Raw genomic sequence first — 14,116 nt, forward strand, 5'->3', positions numbered from 1 at the left:
GTCTTCAGGGAGTCTCGGCTCTGCCCCGCAGCTTTACAGCTTCTTGACTCTGGCCTCCCTCACCACCATCCCAGTGCTGGACAATTCCCCTTCCTTAACATCCACCAAGAATGGGCTTTTGCCGCCACTACCACAAAAATGCCTTGCAAAAAAAAAAAAATGTGGGGGCTGGCCTCTCCAGAGGGTCCTCGGAGCATCACACCTGACCAGTACTGGCAGAAGCACCCTCTGGACAGGCTGGGTGAACCATCCATCTTGAAAGCCTTCTGCCAGCCAGCAGCAGAAAAGGCCAGTAGTGGCTGTGGTAGCTCCTCCATGGCGGCAGGCATTCCTCCAAGAGTCTTAAAGGACAAAGAAGCCCCCCACAGGACTTCCCTTCCAGTTCCCCTAGCTCCCAAGGAAGATGCTTGAGGAATTCTTGGATTTGCCACTAGGGGGCGCAGTGGTCCACACAACCCCTGGGATCATGGCTTCTATGTGGTGCCACTTGCCAGGCTGAGGGGCCTGGTGCTTGTCCTCAGCCTTGAGCTCCTTTCAGTGAAAATGATGTTGCTCAAGAGTATTGCAAGCTGGTTCTCTTGGGCAAGTGTTGATGTTCCTGGTGAAGTCCTGTTTACTCAGCCTGCCTTCCATCTCTGTGATCTTTAAGCAGTCTTCCTGGGCCCAGTCAGTGAGATCAGCACTGTTGTGGTTCCACTGTTGGTGGAGGGAGTTTAGGTTTTGGCATCTCACACACTAGGTAGGATTTAAACCCCAGCTCTGCCCTGCATCGGCTTTGCTATTGGTTTATGTGTTTATTGTTTATTATAGGTTCTGAAAGGAGAGGAGAAATTGACATTACCTTTAACTTGAGAGTAAAAAGATTCAGTCATGGTATTTATTTCCATTTTGTGAGTCCCAGAGGAGTGTAGATTCTGACCCAGAGCCTGTTTCATGCCCCACGTCTGCTAGCTATATGTTCTTGAGCAAGTCCTTAGCTTCCTTGTGCATCAGTTTCATCTATAAAATGGGGGTGCGGGAGGCCGCAGAGATATACCCACGCTCCTGTAGGAAAGGGTGCTGATGTAGGTTCCTCCTCACTCCGGGTGGCAGTGAGTAAATGCCATGTGTGTGGGAGTGCCCGCCGAGGCCAGAAGAGTGCATGAGGCCCCCTGGAGCTGTGGTTACAGGTGGCTGTGAGCTGCCCAGCGTGGATGCTGGGAACCGAACTTGGGTCCTTTGGAAGAAGAGCGAGTGTTCTTAACTGCTAAGCCATTTCTCCAGCCCTGTGCTTCAGCCTTCTGAATAGCACAGCACAAGCCTGTGTCTCTGGGCCTAGCCTTTGAGCTTGGGCGGGTTTGGTTTTTTGTTCATTTGTTTTTAATTGTTCTTACTTTTAAAAGTTTTAATTTTATGAACTATTATAAAACGCTTGAGAATAAATTATATCACACATCCGTGTGTAGGGGCGTGTGTGGCGTGCATAGGGTCAGAGACGGCGTGTGTTGGGGTCTCTCTGTTCACTGTATAAGTTCCAGGGGTCAAGCCCAGGTCATCGGACTTTGTGGCTAGTGCCTTACCACCTCCCTGGTTCCTTGCTTTGTACTTCTGAGACAGTCTCACTCTGTAACCCAGGCTGGTCTTGAACTCATGGCAACCTTTCTGCCTTGGCCTCTCCGGTTCTGGATTAGAGGCATGAGCCACCGTGCCTGGCTAAGTTTAGTTTTTATTTTTTTAAGTTTATCTATGTTTTTAAAGTATTATTTTGTATTTGTGAGTGTTTTGCCTGCCCGTGTGTCTGGGCACCACATACAGGCCTAATGCTTGGAGAGCTCAGAAGAAAGTGTGTTGGATCCCCTGGAACTGGAATTGCAGGTGGTTGTGAGCCACAATGTGGGTGCTGGGAATTGGACCCAGGTCCCCTGAAAGAGCAGCCAGTGTTCTTAACTACCGAGCCATCTCTCCAAACCCCCAAGTTCAGTTTAGAATAAAGTATATTTTTCTAATAGAAAGACTTACCCATAACTACTGGCTACTATAAAAAGCTAACTATCCAGAAAAGCTGGGCCACCTTTTTTAAAATATATATTTTACATTTACTTGTGTACGTGTGTGTGTGTGTGCGCGTGCATGCACCACAACATGTATATGAAGACCAGAGGACAACTCGTGGAAGCCAGTTTTCTCCTTCCACTGTGTGGGTCTCAGGGGTCAAATTCAGGTCAGTCTCGGTGACAGGCACCTTTACCCGCCAAGCTATCTTGTCAGCCCCCACCTGTCTTTATAGATGAGGTAGCTAAGCATGGCCGCTTGCCCAAGGTGAAGAACTTGGTCTCCTGCTGACTTCAGCAGGCCTTGGAGCCCAGGGAGGGGTAGGAGGGCTACAGGGCAGCAGAGGCAGCAGGTACAGGGCAGCAGAGGCAGCAGGTCCGTGAGGCCTTGAGGTCTGCTTTTTCTAGGGTTAGTGCTGCAGCAGCCTTCTTCTGGCAGCAGAAGAGCTGGCTTCTGCTTCTTTGAAGCATTGGTTGACTCCTAGCCCAGGGAATGCCCAGCTCCACCGACAGAGAAGGATGCTTTCCTGGACACATGGAGGCAGACCGGAGAGAACAGGAGAGTTGTCACCCATGGCGAGGCTGAAGAAAAGCGCCCTGAGCTGGGATGAGCTGCAGGGCCTGTGCTGGGTGCCCTGGTGGGAACCACAGGCACAACTGAGAGTGTGGGATTGATATGAGTAAGAAGTGGAGGAAGGAGAGGCCTTCCTGGCTGGAGAGGAAGCCTTGGAAAATGTAGCATTCCCACTACCAAAGCAATTTCCAGGGCTTCCTGGTCCACTGAAACTATCAGCCCCAGTGGAAGACCCAGACTGTTGTGTGACCATGACCAAAATCCTCCTGGCGCCCTCCTTTGGCTTGTCCCCGAGTGAGCATGTCTTGTGGAGGCATCAGCGTCTGGCACATCTCACCCACGGTTGTGTTTTTAAACCGTTTCAGTTTTCATGGCACTGGCTCCTCAGCCTTGTATCACCCCCCTGAAGTACAAAGCCAGCTAGTTGGAAATGCGGCTGATTGATTGAGTTCCTCAGCCAGCCCATGTGGCAATGGTGTGATGGAGTGTCAGTACGGCTCACGTGTCGTGTGCTTGTTCATACGTGGGTGCATGCCACGACTCCCAGCCAAGGAAGCACCCACTGCTCGGCTGGCCTGGACACATGATGCTGGGCAGGAGGGAGGAGCGCTTCCCGGATTCCGGGATCTCAGGAAAGAAGTGAAGGTAGCCTTGAGGCCCTGGGTCCTGCTCCCTTACCAGCCTCCACCGCTCCTATCACCCGCTTTCTCCTGCTGGGAAAGTAGGACGTTGGACCGGAAGAGAACAACAACAGCCTGGGCAGAGGCCCAGCCAGAATTCTGAGTTTGCTTGCTAAAGTGCAGATTTTCAGGCCCTGCCCAGGCCCACTCGGCATGGGCTCCCAAGGATTGTTTTATTTTGAGACGGGTCTCCTATAGTCCAAGCTGGCATTCAATTCTCTTTGTGATGGAAGCTAGCCTTGAACTCCTCCTGCTCCTCCTGTCTTCACCTCCTGTGTGTGGAGATCACAGGCATGAAGCCTATACTATACTGCCTAAGAACTCTTAAACTAAACCAGAGCTTACATTCTGGCTGTGGACTGATGGCCACATTCGGGCTTGATAGACAGTGGAGGTAGCAGGAGGAATGTCGCTGGGTCCCCACAGGCCTGGGCCAGCTCTTTGAAGAAGATGCTTTCAGTTGGAGGTGAGCCACAAGGAACTGTCAAGAAACAGGGTTCTAAGCCTACCCTGCCCCCACCCCCAGCCTGGCCTCATCAGGGGTGGTGATGAGACTCTGCCATAAGGCTGTTCCTGGGGGGAGGGGGCACCCCAGTTGTGGTCCAGCAAAGAAATGCTTCCCACCACAGCCCTCAGCCAGAAGACAGCGTGTTGCTCACTTCAGCTTTCTGGTTTCTAAACATGTGACGCTGGGACAACATTTCCAGTCACGATGAAGCCAATGGAAAAACAAGGACTCGAGGGAAATGCGCCTTGCTTGTTGTATTAGCACCTTTTTCTGATCTAAAGTTACTTAGTTTAGAAACAGAAATGTGCCGTGTGGAACGGGGTTGGCTCGCAGCCTCTTTATAATTGGTCAGTTTCGAAATGTGAAGGCAAAGAGTTTTTTCCAAAGTTTCAGGAAGTTTAGAAGGAAAAGCGTGCTTTTCCCCGACTCTTTGCCCCCTTGGATCTTGTCGCCACGTGACGCGAGCAGCTGACCTAAGGACGGACTGAGTTAACATCAGGACAGGAGTCTTGCATTAAGATAGCGGGGCCACGTCGGGATCCCTCACATTCCCTGGCTCAGGGGACATTGGCCCCTTGTCCCCACCTTCCCTCAGCTCTGCTTCTGACTTGTATGTGTGGGACGTCTGTGGTCTCAGCCATAGCTTTTCCTTATCTGGGTCTCCCCGGGTCACCCTGGGTCCCTGGAGGTTCCCTGAGTGTTAAACAGGGTCCAAGTGAGTAGATAACCATCCCTGCAGGAGGGTGACAGGCCAGCCACACAGGCCACACTAAGACTGTCTTTGTACATTGACAGTGGCCCCATGGAGACCTTGCACATGGTTAGAACCATCAGGGAGGGACATGCCTCTGTTCCCCGCCGGCCCCACCAGTCTGGTGGCTCCTGGGTCCTCATTGGATCCCAGTGCTCTGATTTCAGAGCCATCCCCACACTCCTGTGACCCTGTGGACAGCCATGACAGTCCGGGAGACAGGGAGGGTCCTTGAAGGCTGAATGGATAAGAAGCAAGTTTCTGAGAAAGTGCTAGTTCTGGGTCTTCCTTCCAGGACTGCGTGGTCACAGCTGGACCTAGAATTGGCCTTCTAGGCTCTGGCCGCGGCTGTTTTATAGATTTGTTTGCTAAGTAACCAAGAACCTATTATGTGCCAGGCCATGTGGTCCCAGCTTCAAGGATACCAAAATGAACTTGAGGTCTGTTTCTTCCAGTTGGGTGGAAGAATAAGTCAACCAGTGTGTCAATAAATACAATAGCACAAATACCACAGGTGGGTAGGGCAAAGCAATCTAGAGTCTCCATGCCAGGCATATAGCCCTGTCAGGGAAATGCCAGCCCACTTACAGTTTACTAAGGGTTTTATTTCTTTGTTTACTCATTTATTTTTGTTGTGCTTGGATGCGTCACTTTTTTATTGCTGTGACAAAACGCCATGACCAAGGCAACTTAGAGCAGAAAGAGTCTAATTGGGCTTATAGTTCCGTAGGGCTAGAGTCTATGATGGCGGAATACAGGCATGGCCAACAGGCGGCTGGAACAGCCAGCTGAGAGCTCACATCTTGGACCATAAGCAGGAAACAGAGTGCATACTGGGGATGGTGGGAGCCTTTTACGCCCTCAGAGCCTGTCCCCAATGACACACCTCCTCCAACAAGGCCACACCTCCTAATCCCTCCCATTCAAACATAAGAACTAATGGGGGCCATTCTCATTCAAACTACCACATAGAGATTAAACCTCAGGCATTCTAAGTAAGTTGTCTGCCACTGAGCTATATAGCTCCAACCCCTAAGCCCTCCTTTTTTTGGAGGCAAAGCCTAAGTTGTCCAGTGTCTAGAGTTTCTATTGCTAATAAAACACCATGACCAAAAGCAACTTGGGGAGGAAAGGGTTTATTTCATCTTACAGTTCACGGGCCACACTCCATCACTAGGGGAAGTCCAGACAGGAACCTGGAAGCAGAAGCTGAAGCAGGGGCCATGGGGGAACACTGGCTTGTTCCTCGTGGTTCACTCAGCCTGATTTCCTATCCCATCTAGGACTACTGCTTAGAAGTAGCACCGCCCACAGTGAGCTGTAACCTCCACACCAATCATCAGCCAAGCACTTTCCTGATTAAGATTCTTTTCCCAGATGACCCTAGCTTATGTCAAGTTGACATAAAAACTAGCTAGCGCACGCGCGCGCGCACACACACACACACAAAACTAGCCAGCACAGCCATACTGGCTGTGAATTTGTGCACTTCCTGCCTCAGCCTCCTGAGTGCCAGGCAAGGAGAATGCAACTGTGCAGAAGGTGTCTGTCTGTCTGTCCAGTCACAGCACTTGATGGCCCATTGTATAGACATCTTCTAAACTGGGCATCTAAGCTACCTATGGTGACACATGCCTGTAACCCCAGCAGAGGAAGCAGGAGTTCAAGGTCATACTCAGCTACATAGCAAGTTTCAGGCCAGTCTGGGTTACATGGAGACACTCTCTAAACGTCAGGATGGGGCTCTTAAAAAAATTCCCATTACCCGGGAGACTGAGGCACATGGATCATGAGTTTGAGGCTAGCCTGGGCTACATAGTATCTCAGTAAGGAAACATAATAAAGTAAATTGAGCATCTATCTCCTCCACATCTCCAAGTACTGACCCCAAGGTACTGTTTTCAGAGACATAATGCAGATCATCACTGGCTAATAGAAACAGTGCACCTGAGTGGGAGAAAACTTGCCCCAGGGGCCTCCTCCAGCCTTCCTTGTAGAGTAGGATGCTGGAGCAGGCTCCCAGAGACGGAGTGCAATGATTCTAGCTGATTTCCTGGCCATGGTCCCCCACCTACGTGTCTGTCATTCGGACATGCTCCCTAGGGCTCTGCCTGTGGCCTCTTTTGGGGACAAGTCTCCATCAAGCCAGACTCCCCAGAATTGATGATGGACTAGCATTGACAGAACAAAGAACAGCCTTCTCCTAACGCAGGAAAATGTGGGACAGGGCTCAGAGAAGTGAGCAGGAGGCCCAACAACACAGATTCTGCGCTGGGCTTTGTTCCTTGGCAGGAAGCTCAGCCTGTACTGTGGTATGGAAGGGTTAACTCCACCCTTAGCTCCCCCCAGACCCCCCTGTCCTGCAGGCACTCAGCTGCTGCTTTCTGGGCAAAGCTTAGTCACCTGAGAGCCAGCTGTGGGGATTTCCCCAGCAGTGAGGCATGCATGCATGCTTCTATGTGCGCGCGCACACAACTCTGTTTATGTGACGTCTGTAAACTCAGGGGACCTGTCCAAACCCTTGCAGAGCAGGGGCTGGCCAAGTCAGGAGAGGCCCAGGGGCTTCTAGCAGACACTGTGGGGGAGGGGGCTGACTGATCCTGGATTTCACCAGTCATGGTAGATAAGCATGTTGCCCCTGCACAGACTCCCATTTCCTGTGACATCCATCTTGCCACACAACTGTATTGGTTGTGTTTTGGGTTTTTTTTTAAAGCCCTTGGAAGACTTTGTCAGTCTTTGGGCCTGAGGGCCTGTCTGTGTACCGTGGTGTCCAGGAAGGTCAAGGGCATTCCCCAGCCTCAGAAGGCCGGCATGTAGCTCAGGAGGGCAACTCTGGGCTAGATTAATATCAGGCCACAGGCATCCACTGAGGGTTAACTGGGCACTTAGAGTGTCTGAGGTATGGTGGAGTCAAAGAAATTTCAGGGCTAACTGGAGAGACAACACCTTTGGTGTGTGTGCTAGAAATGGAACCCAGGGCCTTGGCACATCCTAGGCAAGTGCTCTGACACTGGGATATGTGCCTAGCCTGGCTCAGTGTGTTTTTACTAAACACCTACTGTGTGCCAAACACCTGCCAAGACTACAGCCCTCGCAGGCCCTCTGGAGCTGGTTGAAACTGAGCAACACAGGGAAAAGATGAGTGAGATAGACTGACCATAAAAAATGGGTATCTCCAGCTTCAGTTCGGAAAAGAACCCCTACCTGGCTTCTGTGGCTTGTGAGCCTTGCTCAGAGTCAGGCCCTGTTACACCAGTAAGGGGGCTCGCCCTGATTCATCTCTCCCAAGCCACTCCGGTGAGCCTCAGAGCAGAAGGATGCTCTTTGGGGGTAGCGGGGGGGGGGGGGGGCAGGCTGCTTCAAGCCAGGGGCTTCTGGAGCAGACAAGATCATTCAGGGGGCGCTTGTACAGTCCCTCCTCCGGTGCTGAGGGCAGCCGACAGAGCTAGAACAGCAGGGCCCAGCAGTGCGTGTGGGCAGTGCTCACTGAACGGCTGGCAGTCGATTCTTTGATCTGATAGCTGGAGTCCAGAGTGAGAGACGGGATGTTCTACACCAGATTGTCCTGGACGAGAATGTCCATCCTGATGCGCTGCTGCCCTTGCCTCCCTCCCTCCAGTCCTTCCCTCCCATCTGGCTCCTGGAAGGGCTTGCCAGGGGATAGGTAGGTACAGGACTAAGTCTGTAGGCCTGAAGTGGCTGCCTGGCTGGCCTACTGAAGTCACTGGCCCACTTCTGTGCAGCCCTTGTGTGTCCGTATGAGCACACACAATGCCCTAAGTGGGGGCTTCTCAGAGGCTGGTGGGTGGAGGAACTTCAGGGAGACATCTCGGGGCGTAGGGAGGACCACCAGGGCAGACCACCCCGTGGAGGGCGTGGCTGGGGTATGGGATTTTCAGTTTTGTGTTTGTTTCTTCTCGGTTGCACACAAGCAGCAGGCCTCCTCGAGAGGTAAGGACCTGAGAACTGAGGGGGAGGACACACCCAGGCGGCTGTGTGTGGTCAAGCCCGGCTGCTGGGAGCAGATGCTCGGCCCTACCCACCCATTTCCCCACCCAGTGCCCCTTCGTCTGCCCACGCATCTCCCCACTAACGTGGCCACCTGTCTTTAAACAGAAGCTTCTGGTCTCTGCAGCTTGCAGGCCTGCCTGCTACTCTCTGCTGAAGCCCCTCCCCCCGACAGCTGAGTGTTCCCAAAGGTGGCTTTTCTCCCATCCACTTGGCTGGACCGACCCGGTCCCAGCCCTGGCTCGGGAAGGCATCCTCTTCTTGGTCCTTTAGAAGCTATGGACCACTCCCGTTTCCCCACCTGAGCAGACAGTCTGTCTGTTTTCTCTGAGCAGCTCATGCTTCAGGGTCCAGTACATTCCTACCCTAGGCTGGGCTGTCCCATGTGTACCCTGGATTCTGGGAAAGGCAAAACTCTGGGGGAAGGAGACCTTTGTAGCTGCATGCAAAATGTGGGAACATGGCTGCTTTTACATAGAGGAGCACAGCAGAAATAAATAAGGCCAGAGGGGAAGCCCAGAAAATGAGGTCTTCCATCAGGGCCCCTTGGTTCCCGATCCCTGGCCCACTTGCCTGGGCTCCACTCTTCCTTGCTGTGGGGCCCTGGGACATTAACTCCCCTGGGCCTCAGTTCCCTCCTCTTCCTAGAGGCGGATTATTGTACAGGTTAAGTACAGTGTATGTCAAATGTTCCTCACCATGCCCCACCCCCCTCAGGTTGTGTGAGAAGTGATGTTGTCTACCTGAATCGTAAGCAAGTGGTTTTCTCTCCATGTGTCCCTGAGTCCCCACATGGTCTTTCTGGTCTGTGTGATAGGCCCTGGAAGCCAAGATGTCACAGAGAGGGGAGACTGGAGACAAAAGCTTAGGATTTTCTTGTCTTTCGGATCCCCATCAGTAACCCAGCCTTACTAAATTCCTTAAGTACTTCTTCCTTAGGGCTTGGGCAAAACTAGCTGCCTACTTTAACAACTGAAAATATTGAACCTCTTTTTCATAAATGATGAATGATTTCAAGCCACTACAGCATTAAGCTAGTCCAAGGCCCTTGCCTCTATATACAGGATCCCTGAAGGCTGCACAGAGCACTCCTCTAGGAAACCAGCCCTGCCTGGGAGGCTGGGAGCAGGATACAGGGCATGTGGAGGAAGGCATTGCTATGGTGACATTAACCCATCACCCTCCAGTCCAAGATCACGGTCTTTCCTCTGCTCACACCAGTGTAAGCTTCCCAAGGCTCCAATCTGAGAAGCAGTTCATATACCATCTTAGTTCATCTTCTGTTGTAGGAACAGATGCCTGAGCCTGGGTTATTTATTTATTGAGACAAGGTCTCATGTAGCCCAGGATGGCCTCAGAATTGCTGTGTGGCTGAGGATGACCTTGAGTTTCTGACACTTCTGCCTCTGCCTCCCAAACGATGGGATTACAGGGAAGGTCTACAATACCTGACTTTATGTGGTGCTGGGATTTGAACCCAGGGCTTCACACATGATAGGCAAGTACTCTGCCAACTGGGCTACATCCTCAGCCTCAAGACTGGGTAATTTTTATAAAGAAAAGGGGGGAGGGGGACTGGAGAGATGGCTCAGAGGTTAAGAGCACTGCTTGTTCTTCCAAAGGTCCTGAGTTCAATTCCCAGCAACCACATGGTGGCTCACAACCATCTGTAATGAGATCTGGTGCCCTCTTCTGGCCTGCAGGGATATGTGCAGACAGAACACTATATACATAATAAATAAATAAATCTTAAAAAAAAAAAAAAAAAAAAAGAAAGAAAGAAAAGGGGTTTAGCCAGGTATGGTGGTGCACACCTTTAATCCCAGCACTCAGAGGCAGGTGGATCTCGGAGTCTGAGACCAGCCTGGTCTACAGAGTAAGTTCCAGGACAGCCAGGTCTACACAGAGAAACCCTGTCTTGAAAAACAAAACAGAAAGGGGTTTATATTTTGGTTCAAGGCTCAAGAGGCCGAGAAGTCCATGGTCACAGAGTTGCCCCTGCTCAGCAGCAGACAGCAGAAGGGCAAGTGGGCATGTGCAGAAGGGACAAAGGAGGCCCAAGACCCACATCAGAAGCTAAGCCATTCCTGGGAGAAAGGCATTAACCCCTTCCCGATGGTTGTGCTGCATGACCCAGTGAGGCCTTGCCTCCCAGCACTGCCCATTGGAAACCACGTGATCTTCAAGCAGGATGAACCAAGTTCTGACAGAAGCATAGTAGAGAGTTGGGGGAACTGGCCTTTGGCCTTTTCGTCCTGTCTTCATCTTATTTTGTGGCGTGCTCTCCCAGGGGCAGTGGTCTCTTTCATGGCTGTGTCTGCTCCGGCTCCCTAGAGTAGCCATCAGTGTAGACAATTACTCTATAAAACACGGATGAACCAGGTGGGGCTGGTGGAACAAGTGGAGCCCTTGTGTGTCCATGTCAGACAGTGGGAGAGATAGGGGCATGCTCCACACATGGAAACACCCCTCAGCTGCTGCTGCTGCCATTAAATACGGGGCTGGCAGCTACAGGCTGACGCAGTGGCCAGGTTTCCCGGTGGCGTAGTCAAAAAGGGAAAGAAGCACATGGAGTCTAGGAAACTTAAGAAGTTGTCTCTGTGCAGAGCTGAGTTGTAGCAAAGGAAGTGGGGAGAGCCTAGGATGCAGCTGGTAGCTTAGAAGCTGCTCAGAGGTATGAACAATAGAATTCCCAAAGAGGGAGAGGCCTCCCCTGAGATCCTGAAGGAGGGCAGGGCTGGGAAGGCCAGGGATTTGCATTCCATGGGGCCTGGCAGAATCCCTGAGCTGTGAAAACTGGTCCCCCAAGCCTTTGGCTCACTGTCATTCTCCATGGAGTTTGGGAGTTGGCAGCCCCCGCCCCTCTCCCTCCCCCCAGGCCTGCAGCCCACCATAGGTTTATTAGTTTGGAATGTGGAACGTGTTCTCCTCCGGGGAAGTGTCCAGCACACACGGTTTAAGACAGGATTGGGTGTGTGGCGCTTCATTCCCACAGCTCTGCAGTTGCTCGAGGTTAGGGGCTTCAGGGTGGCGGGGCGGGGTAATACCCCGCATTTAGAGTAGTCAGGACAGCCAGACCTTGGGGAAGCTTCTGGAAATTCGGGAGTACCTGCCTGTCATTCGTGGCTTCTTCCTCATCACCCAGACCCGACAGGGGCCAGGGTCAGCCTCCTACGTGTGCACCAGGCCCGGTGTTTGGCCATACCTGCAGACACTGGGTTTTTCTCTGGGCCTAGATTCTTAGTGGTATGGCTGGCCGGCAGGAACAGTTGTGACAAGAACGTGGATGTCACAGATAACTGAAAGACCCTGTCTCTACACCATCGTATCACCCTGGAACCCACAGCTTCGCCTGTTGTCTGCTTCCCATCGTATCCCAGAGGCTGGTTCTCACCTGTCCTGCCAGTGTGAAAATGCTCTGAAGAAGACGGGGTGCCAGGCCTTTTTGCTGCTGCACTATGGGAGGAAAAGAGGATCAGATGGCTGGATGTCCCACTTCAGACACCGTAAATGGCAAAGCGAGCACAAGGCCCAAGCCTGTTACTCTTGCTCCGGATCTCTGCTCCCGATGCTTTGCTCAATCTTTTCATGGCTGCAGCAAATACCTGAGGGAACAATTTAAAGGGAGGACGGGTTTATTTTGGCTCATGGTATCTCAGAGGTCATGGTCAGAGTCACGGATCAAATCTGCAGCTGTGGTCTGGATGCTTCTCCAACTCACAGCACTGTTTCAGGAGTCTGTGGAGCCCTTAGGAGGCGAGGCCTACCTGCTGGGAGTAGCTCACCAGGAACCAGCCTTTGAAGGTTATACCTGCCCTGGGTTCTAGCCGCGCCCCCTGTTTCTTGGCCCACCATGCTGTGAACAGCTGTTCACACTGCTACTGCCATGAAGTGAGCTCCCCCACCACGCTGGACTGAAACCACGGGCCCGGATTGCTTCTTCAGCTGTCTCTGCCAGGTCACAGTAATGCAAACGTAACTAACAAATTCAGCCACATTGCTGTGTCCTGTGGTGTGCTGGAACATTCCTGGTGGCAAGAGTCTGTGGCCAAGCAAAGTTGTTCACCTCACTGCAGCCGGGAAGCAGAGAGAGAAGGAAGGGGAGGGGCCAAGATGCATCTTTTGGGCCATGCATCTCGTGACCTGCTTCCTTCCAGGTGGGTTGCATTCCCTACTTCTTTCCCACTCCGTTGCTTAGGTCCAAGGCCTCAGGATCCAATCACTTCCCTGAACAGCTAGAGACAAGACCTCTAATCCAGAGGCTTGTGGGAGATGTTTCATGTTCAAACATAACTCTGCCTTCAAAACTATCTCCTTTTTTGGGGGCGGTTGGTTTTTCAGAAACTGAACCTGTGTGCAAGTTTCTCTGGAAAGATGGTCTTTTTCCAGGACTCGTTTGATCACATGTGTTATGGCAAGTACCAGGCTTCTGCCAGGAAAGTCGAGAACGTCAGACGACCACCTGAGAGATCAGTAGGCCTGAATGCTGTAGTTGGCAGGTGTTGAATATTGAAGCCCAGAGAAATTAAGCCCTTTGTCCAAGGCCACAGAGCTAGCTCCCAGCAAGACCAGGCAAGCAGATTGTAGTCCCATGCCCCTCATATTGTGGCAGACTGTGTCCCTGTTCTGCGGGACCCTGGCTTCTTGGTCAGCAGAGGACAGGGAAATAAAGCAGCAGTTGGTCTGTGTTGGCCACAGCTGTTACTTGGCTGTGCCTGCCTCTTGCCCCAGAGCCAGCAGCCCTGTCTGCCTGCTGGCCGGAGGGCCTGGTTGTGTGAGCCAGAGGCTCTCTTCTGTTCATTAGAATGAGGTGGAAGGGGTCCTTCCCACCCCAGGAGAGAGCTTGCCAGGGAGGCCTGGGAGCAGCAGGATTGGATTTGCTCTGCACATCCAGGGATTGGGAAATGAATCGCTTTTAAAAAGACAGGCTTGCTTCTAGTCTATTCCATTTTCCTCTGAGGACAAGGAAGAAAATGCCTGCTTCTGGAGCTTGAAGCAGGATGGGCATGTGCTCAGGTGTCCAGCCTCTGGCCACTTCCAGCCTACCTCGTGCTTCTGTGAATAAGGTGGATGGCCCACTTACTGTTTTTAGTATAATCACTAGATGATTTAGAGAGAGACAGAGACAGGCAGGCAGACAGACTAGAGATTGACCCTAGGTCCTCAGATATGCTAGCCAGGCACTTTACCATTGAGCTACACTCCCAGCTCTCTTTAGCTTTTGAGACAAAATCTAAGTGGCCCAGGCAGGCTTTGAACTCCTGGTCATCCTGCCCCACCTCCCAAGTGCTGGGATTAACAAGTTTTCCCATACCCAGCCCACTTGTACACTATCATGGTAGAGCTGAGTGGTCTTCCCAGAGACTATCTGGCCCCTGGCACCTAAGGTAAGTTTTCCCTGGCCTAGCAGAATAATCCTTCCTGGGTTGTCTTTCTGTGGCTCACTAGAGGAGATTTGCCTTTTCTCAAAACATTTCCTCCTGAGGAACCCAAAGGGAACCACAAAGGAAGAGGGGGTTCAAGATGTGGGCACAGGTAGGTAAGGCCCCCATCCCCACCCCA

General features: G+C 52.0%; 1 protein-coding gene and 1 long non-coding RNA gene across 4 annotated transcripts in view; one reads left to right on the forward strand and one right to left on the reverse strand.

Moving 5' to 3' along the window:
• The window catches only part of Sh3pxd2a (SH3 and PX domains 2A), a 213,404-nt gene that overhangs the window by 134,557 nt on the left and 64,731 nt on the right, over positions 1-14,116 (forward strand). The window lies entirely within an intron of this gene.
• LOC128124501 (uncharacterized) overlaps positions 10,349-14,116 on the reverse strand; it is a 41,712-nt gene continuing 37,944 nt past the window's right edge. Inside the window, exon 3 of the long non-coding RNA XR_008222896.1 lies at positions 10,349-12,159. This is a non-coding gene — a long non-coding RNA (uncharacterized LOC128124501). The remainder of the gene's footprint in view (positions 12,160-14,116) is intronic.

The sequence above is a fragment of the Peromyscus californicus genome, unplaced genomic scaffold (genome assembly GCF_007827085.1).
Source record: "Peromyscus californicus insignis strain IS unplaced genomic scaffold, ASM782708v3 Scaffold_4__1_contigs__length_199733344, whole genome shotgun sequence".
NCBI classification, from domain to species: domain Eukaryota; kingdom Metazoa; phylum Chordata; class Mammalia; order Rodentia; family Cricetidae; genus Peromyscus; species Peromyscus californicus.